This window comes from Diabrotica virgifera, chromosome 2, assembly GCF_917563875.1.
Source record: "Diabrotica virgifera virgifera chromosome 2, PGI_DIABVI_V3a".
NCBI classification, from domain to species: Eukaryota; Metazoa; Arthropoda; class Insecta; order Coleoptera; family Chrysomelidae; genus Diabrotica; species Diabrotica virgifera.
The window spans coordinates 270,201,612-270,228,580 of record NC_065444.1 but is presented as its reverse complement, the minus strand read 5'-3'; positions in this window follow the sequence as shown (position 1 = coordinate 270,228,580).

Genomic DNA, 26,969 nt, shown 5'->3' with positions numbered 1-26,969 from the left:
TTTATATTATATTGAAACGAAAAAGCGATGGACTACCCCAGCTAATTGAAACAATATTCGAAAATATTACCTCAACTAACCAAGATAGCCATCGTCACACCCCTAGCTTAGCTCAGTCACTCAGGTGTGTGTTCGTCTTGTCCTAACCTCAGATATGAACTATGAAAATTGGAATGGAAGCAAACAAAACAATAATTTTAACTAATCATGTTTATTGTTCATAAAGATATAATAAATAAAATGACTTAGTAAATTGCATTAACAAATGTATTTAAATTCTTGCCAAAAACTAACAATTATGGATTATACTTATGGCTTTTGGTAGCTGATGGTATCTTCTTGATGTTGAATGGTACTGCTGCTGGTTCTGCAACGGGCTCTGGGGTTCTAAAAGCTGTACTCCACCAGGCCTACAGGTGTTGGTCGTTGCAGTGTAGTTGTTGGGGTGGCAGTATGGATGCCATCTCCTCGTTGTTCTATCGCCGGCGATCTGAGGGTTGTTGAAACTCCCGGAGGGAGAACGGTGATCTTATTCCAAAAACTATAAAATAGAGACACATATCAATCATCAAGAAGAAAAACCAACGTGTGCCATCTGCCGTTCTAATCGTCAGAAAGAGTAGCAGATGACAAGAATAAATCAAATGAAATTTAGATGAGAATAGTTAAAATTCTGATTACCAAACGTGCATACATGTAAATTAAAAGATATTTGAAACTAAAATATCAGAACACATGGTCTGACATTGGAAGTTAGGTTAGATAAAAAAAAAAAACAATATAAAAACTGTTAGATGGAGAAATATAATTACGATATTATTATCCTTACCCCAAGAGATGATTTGATGGAACAAAATGATTTATTTTTCGAATTACATGCCTTTTTAAGGATTAATTTTTCCCTTCCAGTGTATGTCAGGGAGTAGGGGGTCAAGTCGATGAAGTGACACTGTCATTGAAAACGACATTTAAAATGACAACCAAGTACTATGAAGTAGCGGCATGTTCCGTATTGAAAATACAGATATTTGGAGAGTATGAATATACGAGGTATGTTCAGTATGATGATTTAAATGAAAGAGATATATTAAATAGAAGATAATAAAAGAGGGTAATAAAAGAGAGCGCCAACCGATTTTTAAAGGGGAAAATGGGTAAACCAATTAGAAGAAGATAATTATTAATGAAATATTAAAGGAAATATGGTAAAATAATAAAATATCAAAGATGTGACGTTTGTAACGTTACAATATAAGCATAGTTTTAAAGCACACTGTTACCATTTTAATATGTCACTTTTCAAGATAATACTAGAAACAAGCCACATAGCAAATTATTATAAATTTTAAATGTGACGGTTTACTAAAAAAAATTATGTACTTATCTCAACAACGTTTCGCACTCAACTGAATTATGTCGATACATCAATAGACGAACCATCCGATCTTTACACAGACAAAGAGACATTTCCTCCCATCTCTCGGAAGATATTCGAAGTTTAGTTATGACATTACGTTCATAAAATTCGCCGTTTTTTTTTCGATTTTTTTGTGTATTTAACTCGATATGACAAAATTTTGAAATGTGACACTTTTCTCGTGCATAAGCGATATGTTCGCATTAGGTGGCGTTAGGCCTGGTGAGTGGCGACCTCCCAAAATGATAACGCAAAATTCGAAGAGACTATTTGGCCGTGTGACACGTTGCCTCGTCCTGCTGAAATCATTGTTGATTTTCAGCTTGGACCATTTTCGCGATCTTTTCCGTATAACCAAAAATAGTACTACCCGATAAAAAAAATTTCTGCAAAACTGAGAACCATCCTGAGGTACCTAACATTAACACGACATTCACATACGGTATAACGACGCAGGAGGCCCTAATATAATTTGGAGGGGAGAGAATCAGTGATGGGGTGCGACAATAAAGAAGCAAGAGTCTACAGAACAGGACTTGTCTATCAACTGAAACACAAATGTTTGACATTCGCTGATGACATAGTACTGATATCCAGAAGTAAACAAGAATTTAGAGAGTAAAGAAATACTAAAAAGACTAGAAGCACAAGCCCAAAAAAAATGGATATACATAAACCAAGAAAAGACCAAATATGGAATGGACAAAACCAGAATACATACAAGGACAATACCAGACAGTAGTTACAGTTCGAAGAAGTAGAATAATACCAAAAGAAAGGGGAACAACGCATGCATGTGGTGGAAATGATATTAGACCAGTAAGGATCTGTTTTTAGGTGGATGTGAGAGATGGCATTCATATTTTTGCGGATAAAGTTAGGTGATAACTTCGTTAATAATAATTGATTTATGCTCCTTCTCAAATATGCCCGGAACATTAATAAAAAAAATTAAATATTTTAAAATTTCAAAAAATTTCGTTTTTTTTTCTAATTTTTTTGCTTATAACTTAAAAACTGTTCATTTTAGAACAAAGTTCTATGGGAATAAAACAAAGATAAATAAATTTTCTATCAGATGCGATTGGCTAAAAATGTCTTAATTTATCACCCTTGCTTCAAAATAGCAATAAATGTAAAATAAGGGGGAAAAACAAGCCTGTCATTATTCAATGATTTTCCATCACTTAGGTTACATTTGGAACCTTCCTAATTCGCTTAGAAAATTTTTGTGATGTGCTAAAACCGTACACAAAATTTAATTAAAATTGACTTACTAGATTTTGCATAATAATTTTACAATCTAAACTTTTTTTTTAAATTAAAATTTTTTTAAAATCTTGCACAACAAAAACTAGAACATACAAAGATTTGTCAATTTTTTTACATATAAAGAAGCACTCCACCTATCTAATGCACTTTACAGAATTGAAATCGGATTATTTAAGCAGCCTCAGCAATGTTTTAAAGTTATAAACAATTTTTTGGCTTATAAACAAATTAGTGCTGTGGTCAGGAGGGGGTGCTACGGGCTCCTTTATTTAGATGGACTTACCCAAGTTTCTTTATGTATTTTGACTCGTAGAACACGAATTTTTTGGGTAACAGTTGATCCGGATGTCGATAAGATTGTTATAAACAAAGAACTTGAGGAATTACATAAAATCGAGTTTTTGCAAAAATATATTTTTTTGTATTCCTTGGGTAATTCTAAGCAAAAAATGTTCTTACAAGTTTTTTCGTATGATGCATAGTTTTCGAGATAAACGCGGTGGAACTTTCAAAAAATCGAGAAATTGCAATTTTTGAACGCGAATAAAGTTTGATTAGAAAATAAAATAGCAATTCTGCTGACAGCATTTGAAAGTTTAAGTCAAAATATACCGCTTTTAATTATTTGCATTGCTAAAAATTAATTTTTTTATTATTAAACAAAGCTATTTGTTTATAAGCCAAAAAATTGTTTATAAATTTAAAACATTGCTGGGGCCCCTTAAATAATTTGATTTTAATTCTGTAAAGTGTATTTGATAGGTAGAGCACCTCTTTATATGTAAAAAAATTAGCCAACTTCTAAATGGTCTACTTTTTGTTCAGAAAGGTTTTGAAAAATTTGAACTTTTTTAAAAACATTTAGATTGCAAATTTATTATGCAAAATTTATTACGTCAATTTTAATGAAATTTGGTACACAATTTAAGTATGTTACAAAGAATTTCCTAAGCGAATTACTAAGGTTCTAAGTGCGACCAAAGTGGTTAAAAAATATCGAATAACAACAGACTTATTTTGCCCCCTTATTTTGTATTTATTGCTATATTGCAGAAAAGATAATACCTTAAGACATTTTTTACCAGTCGTATATCATACAAAAATCAATTATCTTTATTTTATTTCTCTACGACTTTATCCAAAACAAATCGTTTTAAAGTTATAAGCAAAGAAAGCAGAAAAAAATCTATGTTTTTCGAAATTTTTAAATATTTTAATTTTTTTATTAATGTTCCGGGCATATTTGAGAAGGAGCATAAGTCAATTATTATTACTGAAGGTGTCACCTAACTTTATCTGCAAAAATCCTAATGCCACCTCTCACATCCAAAAATAGACGTTTTTTCGCAGATCCTTACTGGTGTATATTGCTTAGTTAGATGGATAAGTCGATTTACAAAAAATGATAAAATTAAAAATGAGTATATTAGGGGAAGTCTAGGTGTGGTACAAATTGATACCAAAATGAGAGAGCATAAGTTATGATGGTTTAGTCATGTTCAACGTCAAGACGTTAATCACCCAATATGAAGAATTGCTGAGCTGCAGATTCCTGGGAGCAGGAGAGGAAGACCAAAGAAGACCTGAGGGAGGAGATTAGGCAGGACATGTTGTTAAAGGGGATTACTATTAGACCGGGCAGTATCGTCGCCCCCGCTAGCGAAATTATTCTGATTCGATTTTTTTGCACAAACTTACTCAAAAAGAGGTCCTTATAACATATCCACAGGGTGCCGAGCGGTGCGGTAGCACAAAGGTATCTTGTCATTTTTTCTAAAATTGATTGTTGTCGAGTTATATGCGATTAAAATTTGAAAAATGCGAAAATGGCGATTTTCAAGGCTTAATAACTCGAGTAAACATTATTATTATGAAATTAAAAAAGTGACCAAATCAAGTTTTAAACCCCTTCTTTAAGGTCCTGAAGAGATCTTTGTCAGTAATTTATTACAAAGCTGTTATTTTTAATTATTAACAATTAGCGCTATAGTCCAGGATGTATCCGTCGCCCCCGTTAGTGAAATTATTCCGATTCCATTTTTTTACAGAAACTTTCTCAAAACGAGGTCCTTATAACATATCCACAGGTTGCCGGGCGGTGCCGTGGTCGAAAAATTGTTTAAACAATTTTTTTTAAACAAATTAACAAAATATTTTTTGATTGCGAACGATTTTTTTATTATTCTGAGCAAAAAAGGTTTCTTGTGATTTTTCTCTAAAATTTCTGTAAAAAAATGGAATCGGAATAATTTCACTAACGGGGGCGACGATAGATCCTGGACTATAACGCTAATTGTTAATAATTAAAAATAACAGCTTTCTAATAAAATAATGACAAAAATCTCTTCAGAACCTTGAAGAAGGGATTTGAAGCTTGATTTGGTGACTTTTTGAATTTCATAATAATAATGTTTAATCGAGTTATTAAGCCTTGAAAATGGCAATTTTCGCATTTTTCAAATTTTTAATCGCATATAACTCGACAACAATCAATTTGAGAAAAAAATGACAAGAGACCTTTTTTGCTCAGAATAAGCCAATTTATCTAAAAAAAATTTTGTTCGAAATGAAAAAATTATTTTTGTGAATTTGTTTAAAAAAAATCGTTTAAACAATTTTTCGACCACGGAACCGCCCGGCACCCTGTGGATATGTTATAAGGACCTCTTTTAAGTAAGTTTGTGCAAAAAAATCGAATCGGAATAATTTCGCTAGCGGGGGCGACGATACTGCTCGGTCTATATTGATATGACCCAAGAACTATTGAATTTTACGGATAAATTCAATTAGGGAAGCTGACCCCGCATAGGGATAAGGCAAAGATAATTATGAGAATGATTTCAATACCCAGTAGCCACATTTACCAAGAAACCAAATGTGAAGGAAGAACTTCACGAGAGGATAGTGACTATAGCTGGTAACTGTTGTATCTTTGGTCTAAACAAGTTATTAAGATGTAAAAACATATCTAGACCTGCTAAGATAAAAATATAACAGCGAAAATACCTATAGTGTTATCTTGTGGTGGAACATGAACGATGAACAAATCCGAAGTTATTTTACAAGTGTGGAAAAGAAATGTCTTCAGGAAACTATTTGAAGAAGCTATGGAATGGAATATGGATAAAACGCCAAATATAGGGAACTGAATATCGTAGAAATCATAAACAAACACGAGACTTTCCAAAAGAATACTAGCTGGAGGAATAAGAGATAAGAAAAATAAATGTAGGATGGAAGAAGGGTGATGAAAAAGACATAGGAGGACTTAAAATCTACAGTTTAAAAAAGAGAGCAACAAACAGAAAATAATGGAAAATGAGAGTAAACCAAGGGCCGTCTAAATTATATATTCAAACATTTTATTTAAAATATACCTAGAATAATGTAACAACTTGAATTTGCGTTGTTATTATTTAGACATAAAAATCGCTGAATTTGTGATTGATTCATCATTGTCTACTATTTCATAAAAACATGTAAAATCCTGTTATAAAAAATTCCAATTATAAGTGTTGGATATGAAATACATATATGGGTTAGCGTAAAAAATATTTCATTTTTAATAACCAGGCAGAGTTAGTATAGCATTTTGCGCCCATTGTTTATTTACGTGTTTTCAATGAAATTTATTAAAAGCATTCAAAATTTTAATATTTGAACATATATAAAACGATTTTTTGTAATAACAAATCATTGTTTCACAAGAGCTGCATTTTTAATTTCTAGATAGTACGGGAGGAAAAAAAGTATGTAAATATTGTTTCCATATGGGATTAAATCACAATATAATGGAATAAAAATTATATTTTACGTTTTTTTTTTGACATTTCGACTTATATTTGGGACTTCGTTCTCGAAAAAGTCATTAAAAAAAAAAAAAGAATTTGTGTACTTTGTACGCACGTAAGAAGTTATACTTCTATTATATGATTTCAACGAAATCAATATACTTTAAACAGTTTCTCTACTACTTTCCAAAAATTTTTATTAAAACAATACCAAAAATTAAAAAAATAAAAGAATAAAGCACACACAAACACATTGAAAAATGCCAGAAATGATTTCTGAGCAATAATTGTTGCCAAAAATTTTAATTAAATACGTATTTTCTGAAAAAATTATACAATAATATACTTACAATCATAAAATCTATAAAAAAAAATAAAAAAATGATATAACTTGCATTGGGCTTGAACCTACTTCCCGTGTATCCCGCCGTACGAGAGGTCGAAGCGATTTCAAACTGCACCACCTTCGCGTATACGTCATGTGGAGATATACACAAACTAAACAACTTTTTGACATTTTGTATATATGAATTTTTATTAGTTTGGTTTTTGTCGAATTAAAATACAACAATATATAGAGTAAGAAAACGATACATTAGATGAAAATTTGTAGAAAGTTTGTTCGTAATCAGATTATGTAAATTAAAGGATTGCCTACTAGGGGTATAGCATAGCAAGTACTAGGTAAGTACATTATTTTTTTACATTTTCCAAATAGGAATGAAGATAATTTTTTATTGGAATACAACTGAAACATTTAGAATTACGTACCTGTGGCTTTTCAAAACTATTTAAAAAGTCACTATAATTATAAATTTGATTTTATTTCTGTCCTCACAACAATAAAAACTAATATATTATACAACATTTTTGTTTACCGATAACCTCCATATTGAACAATTATTGACAGATCATTTCAAAACCCAATCAGAGCCCGTATAAAGACTAATACCAAACTGTCGGTGTCTTGCGATTCCAAGATCTTGACAAAGGGTACCCCCCGTTAAGATAGGCAAAATGCCCTCACTCTCAGAATTCAATTTTTAAAATTTTTGAAGTTATACTTCTTTACGGGCGTAATGACGGTGAAATTTTATATGGGAAAACCTAGCGACCGGGCGCATGCGCATTATAACTTTGTTCTGATTGGATGTTCAAATGACATGACAAAAATTATCCAATATGGCAGCTGTGGCACAGCTGTGGGACTGTGCATGGTTTGGTTATAATGTATGCTTGTTGCGTTTTAAAATTTGTAGGAAGAGAAACAACAAACAAAAAGTTAGTTAATGGTTATACTGCCTTTTTAAATAGTTTTCATATTATATTTTTGGACTTATTTACATAGAAGAGATGATTGTTGCATGCCAATGTGAAAGCTCATCAAACTGTGCCTAGTATGAGTGCCGCAGATCTCGCTTATTCAAAGCTAAAGAATCTTTCACTGGTAAGTGTTTTATAAATAGTTGATCAAATTTTGTTATGATATTTGAACATAGCCACTTTGCACGACGCAAGTGATTGCGAAATTTATTAGTCGTTATACGGGCTCCGATACCTACCTTGAACCTACCAAAATACATAAGTAGTATGTAATACTTTTATTTTACACCTTAATATTCACCTAATATATTGTCTTCTTACTCTATGTTTTGTTGTATTTTTTCAATTCTAAATCATTTCAATTCAAAATCGAAATAATTTGATTTACATAAGTTAAAAATGTCAAAAGGTTAATCTGTTAGTCAAAAGGTCTTTTTATTTTTTTTATACATTTTATGATTGTAAGTATATTTATTACATAATTTTATTTTCAGAAAATACGTATTTAGTTAAAAAAATTTCCGACAATTAATGTTCAGAAATCATTTGTGGCATTTTTAATGTGTTTTTTGGCACTGTTTTAATAAAAAATTTTGAGAAGTAAGTATAAATTAATTTAATATTTAAATAAAATATAAATAAAAAGTATATTAATTTCGTTTATAATCATATAATCATATAATAGAAGTATAACTTCTTACGTGCGTACAAACTACACACACATTCTTTTTTAACTTTTTAAAACCTATAACTTTTTTTTGGAGGGGGCTGCAGGTCCAATTTTTTTGCATTTTGTGTATTTTATCAAAAGCTATCTTCCTGATTTTTTTCAGATTTTTCCGTCAGGTGCGCCATCTTGAAAAATCCGGAAAACAGGTTTTTTAGGGGGCTTTTAGGGATTTTCTCCATTTTATAGAGTGCAACATAGATCAACTCAAGGTTTTGTTAATAGTTTATGTATAATTTGAAATAACTGAGTATTTTAGGATATTCAAAAATTGGGCGAAACACTTTTAAACCCCCCAAAAACCATGTTTGTTTAAAGTTTGGTAAGGATTTTTGCGGGTCTAATTATATTTTTTGAAGTCGATACAGCCTGAATATTCTTTTTATTTTTTACGTTCTATATGATTTTAAAAAATTGGGACTCACCGCAATTTTAGCCCACTTCCCCTATTTCCCCTCTCCCACAGCCAAAAATGTCAATTTTTCGATTTTATTTTTTTTTAAGTTGGCTTGCAATTAAATTTTAAATGTTGTTCTGAAGCTATTTCTTTGTGGCATTTTTGTAATTAACTATTCTAAATGGGAAATAAGCCACAATTTAACTAAAAAATGATTTTATTTTCCATCTGTAATGCGATAGAGAGATTTCGATAATCTGTGAAGCACTGAAAAAATGGTTTGGGACGATCTATATAATAGGACTGGATCCCGCGTATGAAAAAAAAGTTGATTAATAGCAAGCTGAAAATTTGTTAATAGCTTAAGGGTGTCTAGTCGAATAAATTTTGATATGTGTGAACACTGGAACAGGGGCAGTTTTAATTGTGGAACAGGTTAAAAATTTGGAACGGTCACAGCACGAAAACGGCACATTTATTTTGTCCGACAGAACAGACTTAGCGAACAGCTCCACGGGCGAGAAATTGACGCTAGCAGTAGCCGTAAAACGAACTTACGGTTCCACGGAACGGAATAGGAATAGCCGAACTGAACCGACTACGCACAATTCCTGTAGTCGGTACAGTTCGGCTATTCCTATTCCGTTCCGCGGAACCTTAAGTTCGTTTTACGGCTACTGCTAGCGTCAATTTCTCGCCCGTGGAGCCTTAGCCTTAAACTCTTCGAACAGAGATTAAACTCTCATGCAAAAATCAGACTGCTATTTATCACCAAATGGGCGTTTTAATGAGTGGAACATGTAGAATATGTCAAATGACAGGAATTATGACAGGTAATAAATAGCAGTCTGATTTTTTCATGGGAGTTTAATCTCTGTTCGGAGAGTTTAAGTCTGTTCTGTCGGACAAAATAAATGTGCCGTTTTCGTGCTGTGACCGTTCCAAATTTTTAACCTGTTCCACAATTAAAACTGCCCCTGTTTCAGTGTTCCCATATATCAAAGTTTATTCGACTAGACACCCTTAAGCTATTAACAAATTTTCAGCTTGCTATTAATCAACTTTTTTTTCATACGCGGGATCCAGACCTATAAATAAGTCAGATTAAATTAAATTATTAGACGATCTTTTTACCAAGCAACATTTTTGTTTTATTAATATTTTGTATTTTGACAACGACGTCCGTGGTGCACGTCGAAACGTTATAATAAAATCGTTATAATCGTTATAATAAAATCGTAAAAACATTATAATAAAAACGTTATTAATAAAATAATTTTTTAGTTAAATTGTGGCTTATTTCGCATTTAGAATAATAATTATTAAATTATAAATTACAAAAAATTCACACGCACAGCTGAGGCTTTTACAGAACATCTATTTTTATGGACCCAAAGGTCGAGTGTACATATTATAACCTCATTTTTTGTTTGTTTTTTAATAGGTACGTATAAGTTTGTTTTGGCGGTGGCTGCTAATTTTTTTTGTGTTTTGTGTATTTTACAAACCATCTACGTTTGGCTCATAATGCAAATAGTCCACGCTGTATGCTTGTCCCGTTATGTAAATTATTCCGATTAATTTTTTGCACAAACTTACTTAAAAACAGGTCCTTATAACAAATCCACAAGGTGCCAAGTCGGAAAATTGTTTAAACATTTTTTTAAACGAATTCAAAAAATCAATTTTTCCACTTCGGACAAATTTGTTTTAGATTCTCTAGCAGTTTGTGGAGCTTATTCGAGGGATGGATTTATAAAAACTCGAATTGATTCCAGAAAAACTATGCCTAACTTTAATGCCAAATTAAAATTTATATACCTAATTTTGTACTTTGCTTTATATTTTCCCAGAAAATATTTTCCAATTTAAACCGAATTTATTTATTCAAATTATATAAGGTATTACATTTCCCTTACAAAAGAAATTCGCAATTTAATGTATTTTTCTAATTTTTAGTTGCCGTGGGGGGCAGAAAATATTTTTTTATTTCAACGCAATTTTACTAAAATACTAAATTGTGTAGTAGGCAACTTTTGTGGGCTATTACATTTTCGTTTCTAAATAAAAAATTTTTTCGTCTGTTAACATTTTTTCAAAATTTTTAATTGTCTTGGGGGGCAGAAGATATTTTCCAATTTCGAAAAGATTTTACCAAAATACTTGAACAGTTGACTGGGCAACTTTTGTGAGGTATTACTTTTCCATCGCAAAAAAAAATAAATTTTTTTCGCCTTTTTCGATGCACCCTAACGCATAGTGTTTGATAAAATATCCAAAATAAACAGGAGGATTGGTTTGTTATAAAATTATATTTTGACTATAGCTTTTCTGCTAAATATAATTTTTTTTTTTAAATATTTTAAGAAACTGTGCATAGTAATTTTTGTGAATGCATTCAGGGTTTTTCATTAACAATTGTCCATATCGTAGCTGTAGAAACCTTAGAACAAAGTATTAAGACTTAACCCAAAACACTTAAATAAAATATTCTTCCTTACCGAGATACAGAGTGTTTTATTACAAATGTTCTAAAAGGATTTTCGCCCATTGTTAAAACAACTTTTAATATTTTTGAAGTTATACTTCTTTACCGGCGATAGAGGGTGAATTTTTTATATGGTAAAACCTAGCGACCGGGCGCATGCGCATTATAACTTTGTTCTGATTGGATGTTCAAATGACATGTCAAAAATTATTCAATATGACGGCTGTGGCACAGCTGTAGTTAGATTATTTATGGTTGTTGCGTTTTAAAATTTGTGTGAAAAGAAACAACAAACAAAAGTTAGTTAATAGTTATAATGCCTTTTTAAATAGTTTTCATATACCTATATTTTTGGAATTTTGGACTATTTTGGACAAGGAAAACTCATTCTAATTTGGTAAGTAGTTTTTATTTTAATCATATTGTAATTATACATTTGGATTAGGTTGAAATACATACATTTATTTTCTCAAGAATGCGGATTTTAGAGAGAAATCCCAAATTAGGTTCGATTTTTATTTTTAAATTATGATCTTTTGGCGTAGATTTATTTATCTAGTAGGTATGCAATGCTTTGATTTACATACTTAATTTGATTACCAACAGAAGTTCTACCAATCTTCATCTAATATATTGTTTTCTTACTGTTTTTTTATATTTTTATATTTTCTTCCACAAAATTTGAACTACATAATTTAATTTTCAAAACAATTGTCAAACAGTAAAACGTTCAGTTACCGTATTTTTCCACACGATAAATAATGTGGGATTGGACGAGTGAGTCTACGCTTCGATTACGAATCAAAGTGCCACGAAGTTCACGGGTTCAATTCCCGATGCAGGTTTTATTTTTTTATTTTTTTATGCATGTTATGATTGTAAGTATATCTGTTATATAATTTTTTTTTTAGAAAATGCGTATTTAAAATTTTTGCCAACAATTATTATCGTTCAAAAATCATTTTTTCTTTGTGGCATTTTTCAATGTGTTTGTGTGCGTTTTATTTTTTATTTTTTAAAATTTTTGGTATTGTCTTAAAAATCACATAATATGTAGTAGAAGTATAACTTCTTACGTGCGTACAAAGTACACACACATTCTTGTTTGTTCAATCTTGACACACAATTTACACATGTTAGGATACTTTAACTAGTGTTAAAAGATAGTTTTCCGCTGTTACCTGAGGCGTGCTGTAGGGATATATACTTTCTTTTCGCCCCTTTTTCCCCCTTACAATCTGCGCCACTATCGTAGTAGTAATTTTAGCATGTTTTTTAATTCTTCGTTACTTTTTACGTAAATATTATTCTTTTGTCTCAATGCGATAGAGTAGGTAATTTTCAAGTTATTTGCGTTTTAATGTAATTGATTCAATGAAATTATGTGTTTTAGAAACATAATAATAGGTCTGGATCCCGCGTATGAAAAAAAAGTTGATTAATAGCAAGCTGAAAATTTGTTAATAGCTTAAGGGTGTCTAGTCGGATAAACTTTGGTATATTGGAATACTGGAACAGGGGCAGTTCTAATTGTGGAACAGGTTAAAAATTTGGAACGGTCATAGCACGAAAACGGCACATTTATTTTGTCCGACAGAATAGACTTAAACTCTCCGAACAGAGATTAAACTCTCATGCAAAAATCAGACTGCTATTTATCACCTGTCATAATACCTGTGATTTGGCATATTCTACATGTTCCACTCAATAAAACGCCCATTTGGTGATAAATAGCAGTCTGATTTTTGCATGAGAGTTTAATCTCTGTTCGGAGAGTTTAAGTCTATTCTGTTGGACAAAATAAATGTGCCGTTTTCGTGGTCTGACCGTTCCAAATTTTTAACCTGTTCCACAATTAAAACTGCCCCTGTTCCAGTGTTCCCATATATCAAAGTTTATCCGACTAGACACCCTTAAGCTATTGACAAATTTTCAGCTTGCTATTAATCAACTTTTTTTTCATACGCGGGATCCAGACCTATAATATAATCTTATTGAATGTAGTTTAAAATACATAGTCTTATCACAGATTAACACAACAATTAACAATGTTGGGTTAATCTGTGGTCTTATGGAATCCATTATCTTTAAATGCAAATAACATGAAAACTACTTACTTTATCGCAATGAGACAAAAGGATGATATTTATGTAAAAAGTGACCAGGAATCAAAAAACATGCTGAAATGATCATTACGACAGTGGCGTAGATTGTGAGGGGGAAAAGGGGCGAAAATGAAGTATATATCCCTACGGCACGCCTCTCGTAATAGCGGAAAACTATCTTTTAACACCAGTTAAAGTATCCTAACATGTGTAAACTGTGTGTCAAGCTTGAACAAAAAATATTAAAAGGTGCTTTAACAATGGGCTGAAATCATTTTAGAACAATTGTAATAAAACACTCTGTATCTTGTTTTTAGAAGAAAGAATATTTTATTTAAGTTTTTTTGGTTAAATCTTCGTATTTTGTGCTAAGGTTTCTCCGGTTACGATATGGGCAATTATTAATGAAACACCCTGTATAGGTAATACACCTGACAATATTAATTTTTGAATTGCAAGGTTGCAAAAAGTCCGACCCTTGTGTTTCTCGATTCAAGTGGCAGAATTCATACACGCTTCTAGCTACCAAAATTGTTCTACTTGTATTAAAAAAGAGAACAAAAATAAAGACTAACCTCGTTTTTCATAATATTTCTTGCGTCGTTTCGTAACAAAGTTATCTTTATGCGATCTTACAACCTCCAAGTTTATAAAAAGGAATAAAAGAGAAGAAAAAACTTGTTTTCATAAGCGTTAAGTAGAGATGTCAAAACGCGTTTGTAGAGAGGTCGTTAGGTTGTCGGTGGGAGATGATGAGTTTTAGTGATAATGGTGATTTAGACATTATTCTTTTATTATCAACAATTTATGTTGAGCTAGTTGTTTATCTCAGTTTTAGGTTGTCCTCATAAATAAACTACAAGTATAAGAAATATGAATATTACTCCAGGAAAATAAGAAAAAATACTCTGTTCAGGATTTTGAATAATCCAGGTATCTGACAACTTTTTTAGGTATTGTAAACTTATAGGAAGTTAAACTTCCTATTTCCTGTCAAGAGTTCTGACACATATTTTATTTATTACCAATTTAGTGTAAAAAACGCGATGTTTTCGATTTTTTGCACCTCAGTTAAGTAAGCTTAATAGTGGAAATAAACCCAAGAAGCACAATAAAAACCTTTTAGTATTATTTAAGGTTTATAAAGGTTTTATTGTGGTAAATAAGAAGATAATGGCACTAAAGTGTAGATATAGGACCTACTCCCAGAACTTTAAAGCTATTGAGCATTTTTCACTAGTTTTAAAGTATCTAATAAGAATATCAAATAAGTCTAATTAATCTTAATAGATTATTTGTCTTATTGTACTTTTAAAATGGTTTATTCTCAGTTCACTTTAACAGTTTTATGAAGAACTCCCGGCCTGTTTGGTTTTATTAGATTCTTGTTTGTTACCTTTTATTTTTATTGCAGTTTTAAAGATTCTCCCAATATGACTAATAAAACCTATTATTAAAACTACTTGATCTCAAAAATATTATGTCAGTAAGACATATGCCTTAAAACTATATTTTAGTTTTCCTTAAGAGGAAAGAGTAGCGATCAACAGGTAGCGAGAACGCGTTCCAAGAGTGCGGCTGTAATTTTGAATATTTTTTCGAGATATTTGGCACACGTATTCATAATATAATAAAGAATGGCGGTACAGAGCCCACTTTGAAAAATATATTAACATGTGGAAATTACTCTGTAATTAAATACAATATTAAAAAAACGAGCCTGCACCGCCATTAAGAAGAACAAAAAAATACACTTTCTTCAAATAAACTTTTTTATCCGATGCCTAGATTTTGTGTCATTTTGGAATTACTAATGAAATAAAAAATTTTAGTAGTTTCAAAATGACACAAAATCTAGGCATCGGATAAAAAAGTTTATTTGAAGAAAGTGTATTTTTTTGTTCTTCTTTATGGCGGTACACGCTCGTTTTTTAATATTGTATTTAATTACAGAGTAATTTCCACATATTAATATATTTTTTAAATTGGGCTCTGTACCGCCATTCTTTGTTATATTACGAATACGTGTGCCAAATATCCCGAAAAAATATTCAAAATTACAGCCGTAATCTTGGAACGCATTTTTGCTACCTGTTGATCGCTAATGTATCACCTTAAAGTTGCTTTCTTAAAAGCAATTAGTAGGCTCTATTAAAACCAAACGCTCTTAACTGAATTAATTTGGTTATCATAAAGACTAAACTATGCTTCTTGTTAGAAACAATAAAACTAAACTCATCCCCTCTTCTTTCATGTCCAAAATGGTCGGCCATTTTAAAAGAAAAATACAACACACGCAGAACTACGACGCCTCTATTTTAGGTTAGATTCACATTAAAACCGAGTGGCATTATTGACAGCAGCATTAAAACTAAACGGTTTTAATTCCAAAGCAACCTTGCTTTTGTGTAGGATATATTATGCTCTTAGGAAGGTATAAAATAAAAACATTTGACCTTAACAATTCTCTGTCGATAGACCAAATAGTTTTATTTGGATTTCGGCCATATTGCTTTCTGGAGATGCTAAAAGCCATAATAGATCACAATATAAGGCTTACATAAAAATTATAAATAAGCGACTTAAAGACATAAATTCGATTTATTTTAACATTAAACATTAAAATTGTAGATAAAATTATTTTTATTTTAAATTAATATTTTTAGTTTTAAATTATTTTATTATTTTTATTTTTTAATCGCCAAAACTCGCTTTTAGGGCGCGTGAGTTATTTAGACCTATTTTTGTTAACATTATCAATAAAGTTGGGTACACAAGTGTTTTTCTACCTTGACAGTCCGAAATAACCAAGTAGGTACTTTTTATTATTTTATGGTTATAAATACGTATCTACCTATCATAACACATGTAAAAAATTTTGGCCTATATGGAGTATATGGGTTTAAAGATTCATTTGATATGGTAAATTGTCTTTAAAAGTCTACATTTAAGAAACTTTTTTAAGTTTGCTATAAAACTGTCTGCACTTAAGGTGCCTTTTAACATGGTTTTAAAAGCACCTTCACAGCAGCTTTAAAACCAGTTGCTTAAGGAAACAAAGTTTTAAGAAGGTTTTTATTTTAAGTGTTATTGACCTCTTTCAGAAAGGGCCCTTTTATGCTGAAAGCGGTTTTATTGCAACCTTAAGGTTTACTTTAAAACCAAATGGTTTTAATTCTAGTTTTATTCTATAGTTTTAAAGCATCCTTAAAAGACTTAATAAACCCTTTCGAAGCTACTTGGGAAATTACAAAATTTAATATTTTAGAACATTGGAAAAGCTTCGAAATGGCGAATTTTAAAATTGAAAATATCAATGAGTTGCTTCGCAAACTAAAAATGAGTCAAAATGATTATTTGTTAATAACTATTATTCAAATTAACCTAGAGCTTTGATATTTCACCCAAAGTTCGCTGTTGGGTATTGAAGTACTTAACAACCTCTCAAAATTTCAGAACAGCCCATTAGTTAGTCTAAAAGTTATTCTATTTTCTTTCCAATAACGTTACACAAACAGTAATGAAGAAACGGTAATTCTACGCATATTAACCCTCGTAAGGCGGTGCGGGGTGCAGCTGCACCCCAGACCTGGTTTTTCTCACTTATCTTTTTTAAAAAAAATTTTTGATTTTTGTCTATTTTTTTATTCGCATTAAATTAAATTCTAAACGCATTCCACCCAATACAGCATTTAAAACTCTTTGCGTTTACGTGTTTTTTTTTTTGGAAAAATGACCGTAAGGTGCAAATGATGAAAATTTCATCCTGAATTAGACGTTTCTGCTGTTCCACCTAGAACTAACAGAGCTATGGGACAATGTCGGTGTTATTTATGTCAGAAAAAAAAAGACCGAAAGTCCCGGCATAACTGTATTGTGTGTAACAACTTTGTGTTGCTCACACTGTAAAACATTTCATGTGTTTGTAAAGTACTTGGTTTGTAAAATTATTTTCAATAATATGAAAAACAAGTCCTAATAATTATCTTTCAAGTCAATTTCCCCAACGTTCACATATAAAAAAAATGGATATAGGGATGGGGTGAAAATGCACCCCGCACCGTTGTTTACGTAAGAATATAATCACCGCCTTACGAGGATTAAATGAAAATCCAAAAATTAGACCATCAATGTGTCAAAAAGTTCATAAAAATCATATTTAGAACCGAAAATCGTTTTGCAAAATTCCTGTATTTTTAATTAATAAACAATTATAATATTAGAATAACGTATAAGCTATTATTCGTAGACGAAATATTTTTCTTGTTATCTAAGGCTACGGCCAGACGAGCCATAATTTACGGCGCTGTAACAGCAGTAAGAGCCGTAAAATGAAGCGGCAGTAGCTGCAGTAAAAAGCATGGCCAGGTGGGGATGTAAATTACGGTGTGTCGCAAGATGTAAATAGCGTGTTTTGGACGTTGTTACTTTTTCTTTCGCGTATTTTTAAAAAGAATAGCTATTTGTATAACAAGGGAGGAAAGTGTTACTTTTCCTCCCGAGAATGAAGTTTACAGCCCGACGCGTAGCGAAGCAGTCAAATATAAGTCAAAATATTAATGTAAACATTGTTAAATCAAAATAACAATTTACTGTTTTTTACCATTCTGCAAAATACAGGGCGTTTTATAAATAAACGTTAAAATGTATAGATACTTCGTAATAGAAAATAGATATTGTACAGGACATCAATAAGTTTTATTTCATGAATGAAATACCATTACGTTACTTTTACTTTTCCTCCCTAGGGAGGAAGAGTACGACTTTGCTCCCTAAAATCAGGTCCGGAAAAGTATACTTTCGGTAGAGGTAGGTGGAAAAATGTGTTTTTTCTATTTTATATCGTCTTTACTTTAATAAAAAAGATTGAATTGGTTGAACAACTCAACTTCCGTTACCTCTTGTTCGCTATCGGAGGAATGATCATTTATCCCGTCACCTTGGTGATCCACTATAGAATCGTCAGTCCGAAAATTGGTCCTAATGTCCTAATCCGTTAACACTTTTTCATATAGTTTTTTGAAGTTATACTTCTTTACGATCGAGAGTGAAATTTTAAAATACTGGGCGCATGCGCCCACAGACAGTATGTAGTTTGTTGCTAATCTTTCAAGATATGTATGTATCAGCGCAAATAAGTCATTAAAAGGATATATTAGTGTTTTTAGTAAATGTATTATTTATTATAATTATTGTGTCTTTGGATTGGTCTTCCTCGAGAGTAAGATAATAAAATATCTATTATAACATTTTTATACTTCACTTGATATATTTGTCACCGGGATGCGTAATTATATCCGAGACGTCACGTAGACTGTCATAGCTTAGTTGGTAGAGCATTGGACCAGAGATCGAGAGGTCCCGGGTTCAAATCCCGGACGATTCATATCCTTTTTTTTTTTAATTTTTGGTATTGTTTTAATAAAAAATTTTTGAAAGTGGTAGGTAAAAAAGTTAGTTTAATATTTAAATAAAATACAAATAAACTGTTAAGTATATTTATTTCGTTGAAATTATATAACAGAACTATAACTTCTTACGTGCGTACAAAGTACACACACATTGTTTTTTTAACTATTCTAATTGTTTTTATATGTATTTGTCATTATACAACAAGATGAATCTCAAAGGTTACATTTAATTATCATCAGTATAACAAAAGATCCATTCCTAATAAAATCAGTAAAAAAATACTTACGTATCTGAACGCATTGAACGCAAAGTAGTTGTAAGTTTTTACTCTTTATATTTGTTCACCGTTCACACTGATTCGTTCAAATTGCTGTTCCTTCTTAGATATCATCATACATTTTGTTTTCTTAGCGTTTAGTAAAAATCCGTATCTCTGACTGACTTCTCTGATTTTGTTCATTAACTCTTGAAGGGCTTCAGAACTGTCAGCGAATACCACCGTGTCGTCTGCATGTGTTATGTTATGATACATTCTCCGTTATTTAGAATTCTGACTTCAACATCATCCACTGTATGTTGAAAGATTTACTCAGAGTATATGTTAAACAGCAGTGGTGATAGTATACATCCCTGACGGACCCCACGTTTGTTTTTGATATCGTCGGATTCTTATGCCCTTGTCCGGATAGACGATGTTTGATTCCAGTCTTGGCAATAAAACAAGTATCTCTCAACTGCCGCACAACAACAACTACTACTAATACACTACCAGACACTCCTAAGATACATGATACACAGGATCGTACGCGCCCTAATTCAATAAATAGAGCTGTTACACCACTGTAGACCCGTAATACAGTAAAACCTTTCAATAACAGTCACTAAAAATGACAGAACTATTGGCCGATATAAAAAGGTGGCTGCTAATACCAGGTTTTGTTGTCCACAAATTTTGGTTTGGGGAACTTTGAAACTGGCCGGCTAGTTCAGGTGGCCGGTTTTGACAGGTGGCCGTTAACACAGGTTTTACTGTATTTTAATTTTCTTAATAGTAAACCACATATTAGATTTTCACCGTGAGTTATTAGTAAATTTTTTACTTAATATATATATACGTCACCGTCCTTAATTTCTTGTTGTACTACAGTTAAAGTATACCGTATTCAAAAAAATATTTAGAGAGATAAATATATCTAAATAAAGTCAAAGATATCGCATTCATTTTAAGTAATATAAGTGACCTAAAAGCATTTCCGGATGGGAAAATTTGAACTTTGAACTCTAAAGTTGCATTATTTTGCAAAGAGACTTTCTTGAAACCAATTACTGCTTATGAAGAACCGAAACATATATTTTTTGGTAGAATTCCTGTTGCCATTAAAACGTGCACTTGAATGTTTCGTTAGAGATGAAATAAAAATCCACCCCTGTATGTTCAATACTCAAAGACCCTTGAAACCCCTTTTAATTTATCTGCTTTTCATTGCTACAGTCATTTGTTTTCATTTCCCGGTCGAAAAAATAAACAGCTTAGGCTCTTCACAACAATTAGGTCGCAGATCGTTCGTGAAAACCCGATGGAAACGGACGAAACCCTAAAAAATCTAAAAAAATGTTTGAATTTATTTCGACTGAAAGAAAAAGCTAAGATAAAAAAATGTGAATCCTAAAAGTAACATAATTATATTAGTCCAGTCGGGTTAGACGAATAACAAGCCTAACCTTGCATTAGGAGCTGCCCCAAATTTTATTTTTCTATTATTTAGGGGCGGGGTCAATAGTAGTGTAAATTTAAAATCTCGACTAAATTCCGCCGTTATGTTAGCCGCCATCTTGATTTTAAACGAGAACTGTTTTGGCTCAATATCTCCGTCATTTTTAAATTTTCGATAAAAAGTATGACAACCAAAATTGTTAAAAATGTGATTTTTTATAATTTCTATTCTTACAATTTTTTCGTGCGGCCAATATTTTCCGAGTTATGGCAGAAAATAATGGCAGTTAGATCATAAATATTGAAATATCTCTTTTAATATTAGTTTTACGACAAAAATGTACCTATACAAAAATGGAGAAAATTAAATTCTACACAATTTTGATTTGTTTCATTTTTTTGCTAAAATTAATATTTAAGGTAGTACGTATGCGGTAATCGCGCGAGCGTTAGACCCGATTGATTTTGTAGCAATTGTATTTGTTCAACATCTACGCCATTTTCAGCTAAAATTGTTCCAAATATGATTTCCTACAATTTCTCTTTATAAATTTTTTTATGCGGTTGATATTTTCCGAGTTAAGTAGGAAAATAGTAAAAAGAGGTGGGGGAGCATAATTATTTAATTGAATCTTGTTTCCGAGCTGCCCCAAATTTTATAATTATATCCTTTAGGGTAGATTAATATTAGTGTAAACTTAAAATCTCGACTGAATTCCGCGGTTGCATTAGCCGCCATATTGATTTTAAAGGAGAACCGTTGTTCCTGAATATCTCTGCCATTTTCAACTTTTCGACAAAAATGCCACATATTTTTTTCAATAACTCTATTATTTTTTTAGCATAAACTTCAAAATTACAGAACAAACTAGAACAAACCTAGCAGTAACTGCTACAGTTATGAAAAGATATATTGGGAACTGAGGTTGAATACAGGTTTACAGACATAATGCTAGGAACTGAAATTGTTGGAAATGCAATTTCCTACAATTTTTTTATGCGATAAATGTTTTTCGAGTTAAAGGGAAAATAGTGGAAGCGGAGGGGATGTATAATTATTGAATTGTCTTGTTTATTATTAACTTTACGACATCATTGTATATAAACAAAAATAAAGAGAATTATATTTTATAAAATTTTTGAAACTCCCAATGAAACACCAACCAAAGTAAGTACATAAGAGACATACTTATATGCATTAATTTCACTTAATTTTATTAACTAGCCGGTTTTATGGGTTGAAGTTGTCTGTCGATATCTTAAGTTTCATGTCAGCTAATATATTTTTATATTTCAACAATTCTTTTTTTAATTTTGGGCTCTGTTGGGGGGAATTTTCTCATTTCCCCCCTCGTAGACCCGCCACTGGTTCTCTCGAAAAGTTGTAGTAAATCGTAATTGCAACAATTTCAGTCCTTACACTTTTTGTCGAAAAGTTGAAAATGGCGGAGATATTGAACAAAAACAATTGCTATAAAATCAAACAGGCCTTACGCTCGCACCTTTACGGCATACAAAATATTGATTTTATCAAAAAAAATTAAAGAGATTAAAATCGTATAAAATTTAATTCTCTTCATTTTTGTATAAGTACTTATTTAATGTAAAACGAATAATAAACGAGATAATCCAATAATTCAATAATTATGCTCAAACTGTAAATATTTCCCCCCCATAACTCGGAAAATATCGACCGTACGAAAAAAATTATAATAAACGAAATTATAAAAAATCGCATTTTCAATAATTTCAGTTTGTGCACTTTTGTCGAAAAGTTGAAAATGGCGGAGGTATTGAGCAAAAACGGTTCTCGATTAAAATCAAGATGGCGACGAATCCAATGGTGGAATTCAGTCGATATTTTAAATTTACACTACTATTGACACCCACTAACGATTAGAGAAATAAAATTTGGGGCAGCTCGTAATGCAAGGTCAAATGCTATCCCGACTGGGCTATATAGGACATATTTATTATTGTTAAACAAAAAATAAGCATAAAACAAAAATATCTTGACAGCGTTACCTCAAGGAATGTCTAAAGAAAATATATACAAAATTCCAGGTCAAGAAGTAGTTTTTGAGTTACAATGTCTACAGCCTAAAAAAAGAAGTTTTGAGAAATATGCGTTTAAAGTATTGTCAACTTTTATTTTCAATTTCTTTTTTGTCTGTCAAATGGTAAAGTGATGCACACCCAAATATATTTTTAAATCGCGGAGTAATTTACAAAAGAAACTAAGAACAGCTGTTGACCGTTTCTCACTACGCTCAAGCGCGTTGGCACGAACTTGCTATAAAACGTGTCGAAGGTAGGGAGGTAGGGAGATAGTGTTTACCGTAGTGAACAACGGTCAACAGCTGTTTTTATTTTCTTTTGTAAATTACTCCGCGATTCAATAAGATATTTCGGTGTGCATCATTTCACGATTTAGAAGACAAAAAAGAAATCGAAAATAAAAGTTGACAATATTTTAAACGCGCTTTCCTCAAAACTCCTTTTTTCAAAGGCTGTAGATATTGTAACTCAAAAACTACTAGACCGACCCTCCTGAAATTTTGTATATATTTTCTTTAGACATTTCTTGAGGTAAAACTGTCGAGATATTTTTTGTTGTTTGCTTATTTTTTGTTTAACAATAATAAATATGTTAATTTTCACCCTTATTTACAAAAAAAATTCGTTGGTTTGACTTCTGAGTGGTATCAAAAAGTCAAAATTAGATAAAACTAAAAAACTTGACAGCGTTACATCGAGAAATTCATAAGCTAAAAAGATCTTTTTGAATTTTTTGTTTACCATGATTCACTGATGAGTTTTGATGTCCACCGCAAAATCCATTACATTTTGTGCTGTCTTTTTTGCTACATTTTTGTGTCAATTTGCCACTGTTGGCTTATTTTTTCTTATTTTTCTTGATTTTTTTCTTGAGTAATCTATAAATTGTACTGAATATGCCAATTTAATTTAAAAATAAAATAATTCCACCATATTTTCAAAAAAAAATGTGTTTGGAATATTGATTTCAACCCCTTCGGCCCCCCTTAAGGATAGCTATGATACGATTTTGATAGGTAACCCATGCTAGAAATATTTGTCGATGTATGAAATTTAATAAAAGAAATGTTTCATCCGGCAAGCAGATGGGTACGTTTTGACCTCCTATTCGGATCTTAGACTACTAGTGACGGGTTGTGGAATGCATATTTTAGATTTCCCCCAGTCTATTCATTTATCGTCTACTTGCCTTGTAAATTATAGAATGCACGGATTTAGGCTGTCACTAGAATTTTGGTCCAACGTTAGAAGTTTTAGATCTACGGTTCTTTAGACTTTTCGTGGTGTATTTTAAGTTGTGTGTCAGTATTTTTTTTTATTTGAAAATAAATTATTTAAAAGGCTCAGGGATGCTATGGTGGCCGAATTAATTAAAGAAATAGGCCAATATGTCCCTTGTACTGCAATCCCTATGTGGCAGATTGTCACTCGATCTCTTGTGCGGTCGACCGATACTTCTAGGATAATCATTCTTAGTCTGTCCGCACTCCTTACATTAACCGACCACTATCTTCGATGCATGTTGGAGATGCACCACCCGCCAAGACTATAAAATTATGTGAAGAACGATGAGGAAAAGTTCCATTCGACGTATTATCAAGTTTGGTAAGAAGTTCTTCACAGGTCTTTAAGTACTTGTCAGAGCTCATCATTCTTTACCGTTCCTGCGATCTAGTGTTGATCAATCGTTTCCGTATTGCACCTCGCATTGACTAACTGTTGATTTTACGCTCCCCGGTCTTTGGATATTGACTAAGGATCATCATTCATACTATCCATCCAAACCCCGTTAACATTTATTTCTTTTTACCAGCATTATCTACTAGAACCTCATGGCAAATAACCATGTTCTCACATACATTTGGTTTAAATTAAAAGATACAATTAATTCTAACCTTTTTTTGTATATACTGTTATGCTTAGTGTGACCAACTAGCCCGAAAAATCCGGGACATGGCCCGAATTACGAAGTCGTGTCCCGGCGTCCCGGACAAGGCTTCCGGGCCATCCGAATTTTCAAAGTTTTGCTAAAATTATATTTTGAAATTTTGAATACGTTATTCTTCTAAGAATTCACATCAGATTGAATTCGTGGGACGAAAAAAAGTCGACAATTTCTAGAGTGTAATACTAACACCACGTCCAAAACCCATGCATTTTATATCGTGGTATTATAGATTATAGTTCTACGGACTATAGGATATCCTATAGAACTCCTATAGTTCTATAGGACTGATCGGGTCACAAATGAGGAGGTCCTTAGAAGAATGGGGAAGAACCGAGAAGTACTAACCACCACCAGATCTCGAAAGTTGGAATACTTTGGACACATTATGCGAAATGAATCCAGATATGCCCTCCTACAAGCCATTCTGCAAGGAAAAATATTTGGAAAAAGAGATCCATGAAGAAGAAGAACATCCTGGTTAAAGAACCTCAGAACCTGGTTCAACACAACATCTGTGCAGCTTATTCGCGTTGCTGCAGATAAAGTGAAGATTGCCATGAGATCGCCGCCATTCGTCACGGATAGGCACGTCAAGAAGAAGAAGATATGTAGTTCTATAAATACTAAAATAGTGGATTTTTTTCGTTTCTGTATTTTAATTATCGTTTTCTTTAAAAATGGCCCGATTTTTATTGAAAAGTCCCGGATTTCAGGTATTTTTTCAGCCTTGTCCCGGATTCGAGTGACTTGGAGTTGGTCACACTAGTTATGCTGTACCTTTTCTCTCTGTTCTGAGATTGATCACCATAGTCTAATTTTAATTAATTAACCAATTATATTAATCACTACTTATGGAAACAAAACCAAAATTAAATAAAACTCTCTAGATAAGATTTATTCTCAGGGCTAATTTATTTTAATCTATAACCTATAGTTTGTGGCTTCTAGCATCTCTGGTTGTTTACTTCTTCCAGGACAAAACAGGGAAAATAAATTCACTCAATTTCATATAAAAACTATTAAAAATATTATTTATTTATCCAAAATACCATAAATATAAGATTTAAATGAATGCTAAAATCGATTTTGTTGTTACTATTTCTTATTTAATAAATTAATCTTTAATTCTGATATCTCCTTTTTTTACAAAAATTTTATTTAAACGATTCGGTAGACTGCACTTAGTATTATACAAAAAAAAAACAAAATTTAATTTTCTCCTTTTGAATAGAATACTTATTTATTCTTTGAATTTATTAAAGACTATGTTATGCTGTAGAACTGTTCAATAACAAAAAAAAATATGGTATGTGGTATACAACACTCTCTCCTTTTTACAAATAATCTGACTAACCTTTTTTTCTCTTCTTTGCTTCCTCTTATGGATTGTGTAGTCCTGGATTCTCCCACGCGTGCTCCTTGGATGCTATGACGGTCCTTCTCGTACAAAGTGTTTTACAAATAAACAACAGCACTGGCTCGTAATCTCTCCTCAATTTTCTCTCTGCTCGATATCTTGTGCAAACTGATATAACCCGGCTACTCGTTCCAGACAGAAAACTGGAATCTCTTCGGACACGAGGATATTGAACTTCTCAACTCGATCAACGATTTGTTTCAACACGATCCTGCTTATCACGGCCATCAACTTCACCACTTTACACAAACTTACTACTTTTCAAAAACTGGACTGGTCTCTTCAGATCTTCTTTACACAGTGAAACTTTTTTTCTCCTCAAATTCAGACTCAACACTCTCTTCCCCTTCCATCCGTCTTTCTCGCCAATCACAAAACATCCTCTCTACACATTACATCCATACTTTCATTTCTCAAGAACAGATTCTTTTTGTATACAACTTTTTCGTTTTATCAAATTCCAGGAGACACCAAAATTACTCTTATTTTTCTACATGCTAAACAAAAAACCTTATATTCTAAAACTCAACCATCGTATTTATTGTCTCTCCTTTTAAGAATCATTTGTAAACGTCCTATTGTTAACTTCTAAGCCAAATAAATGTACTTTCTAATCCTACCGCATAAATGTATAAGTCCGTTCAGAGAACCATTAACAAATCACTAACGATTTTCAATGTCCGCGAAACACTGTTTACTAACTAAATTATACTATTTACAATTTTTGGTCATATACAGGGCGATGAAAATCTATGATCTCGTGGCCTCTGGTAGAAATTAATTTTCTAAATTTTTGCCATAAAATTATATAACAATACTTGTCTAATTATTTACTATTTCCCAAAAAGCAATATCTAAACCACACTCATACAATGTTTAATTTTACTTATTCCCTTTGAT